The 1,650-nt window shown below is 36.5% G+C and overlaps 1 pseudogene; it reads left to right on the plus strand.

Moving 5' to 3' along the window:
- Nucleotides 1–935: 935 nt before the first annotated feature.
- Nucleotides 936–1,054, plus strand: LOC111741319 (annotated as a pseudogene).
- Nucleotides 1,055–1,650: the final 596 nt, after the last annotated feature.

A 1,650-nucleotide genomic window follows, 5' to 3' on the forward strand; every position in this document is an offset into this window, starting at 1 on the left:
GTTAAATAGATGTATACCTTGCAGGATTTCCTACATCTTTACATGCTAATATGCGACGTAGATTTCCAAAAGAGTAAAATGAGCTGCTGTGTTTTCCTAAATTATTTGACCACAAAACCCTATTTGTATTGAATTAACTATTAGAGTCTTAATGGACTTAGAATTTCCTAGAGTATAGCTTGAAGCACTGGCTTCTTGGAATGAATGATACTTTTTCATCTAAGTGGTTTCTCCATGGTCACTATGAGAGTTAAAACTTAGAAGCCCAGAATGCATATATGGGTGAGCTAGTTCTTTCATTTCAATTGGTAAAGCAGTTTGGGAAAGATGATAAATAAACCACATGAATATGTGTACAGAATTCCATTTGTCTGTATAGTTCAGAGCAAGGTGAATTTAAGATTTAATTGCTCTGATGGAGTGTGAGTGTGGGTGGGACGGGGGCGTAGGTGGGTGGCATCCATTTTAGGCCACCATTATGAAAGTAGAACTCGCTTGCTTTTACTATCAGCACAATATGTGCCTTTGTAAACAGGACACAATCTGGAACCCGATTCCTGTATTAAACACACTCTTTTTGTAGTTCATTTTTAGAATTTTGAGCTTAGCTTCCTCATGCTGTTATAGAGCAGGCTTAATTTGTGCCTACAGAAGGCAATTCTTTTGGAGTCTGGGGGCATTATGGGAAAGTAATACATGAATTGGCATTGGTGGGGAGAGAGAAAAACTGATTGCCACAGATCACTCTCTGAAGCTTCCAGCCATCTGGAGGATGCCATATGGAGAAAGAAAGAGTTCAGAGAGGACCAGCACTTAAATCATCAGGACTCATTTTAGTCTCCACTAGACTAGATTTGATCAAGAAGAAATGACTATAGTTATCTCTATTCTGACTATTGAATTTACATGGGATTAGGTTAAAATAATGGATCCTAGTCTACGGCCATGCTACCCTGAACATGCCCGATCCTGTCTGATCTCAGAAGCTAAGCAGGATTGGGCCTGGTTAGTACTTGGATGGGAGACCACATAGGAAGACCAGGTGCTGTAAGTGTCAAAAAAAAAAAAATGGGCCCACCATTTATTAACTGTATGTCTATTTTCAAATGATTTAATTTTTCTACATTTCATATTAATTGTCAGTAATATTAGGATTATAATCACTTAATGGATTTACTGTTATTATTAATGGAAATAGAAGCACCTACATTGATAAAAAAGGAGTGTTGCTTTCCTTTTTATCCCAGATTTTGGATGAAATTGGAGAAAGACTTGATGAATGAGACAAGATGACCCAGGTAGAGGAAACAGGTGCTTTCCTAGACAGTAGGCCCTACATATTTGTAGGTTCTGCATCTGTGGATTCAACCAACCATGGATCAGAAATATATAGTTTTTTAAATTATGTTCTTGCTAATGAGTACCATGTAGTTAGGCCAATGGTTGTGTCTGTACTGAATCGGTACAGATTTTTTTCCTTGTCATTATTCCTCATATAATATACTATAACAATTATTATATAACATTTACATTGTATTAGGTATTATAAGTAATCTAGAGATGATTTAAAGTATACGAGAAGATTGCATAGGTTACATACAAACTCTACACCATTTTATATAAGGGACTTGAGCATCTGCAGATTGTGGT

This window comes from Pteropus vampyrus, unplaced genomic scaffold, assembly GCF_000151845.1.
Source record: "Pteropus vampyrus isolate Shadow unplaced genomic scaffold, Pvam_2.0 Scaffold76, whole genome shotgun sequence".
Taxonomy (NCBI): Eukaryota; Metazoa; Chordata; class Mammalia; order Chiroptera; family Pteropodidae; genus Pteropus; species Pteropus vampyrus.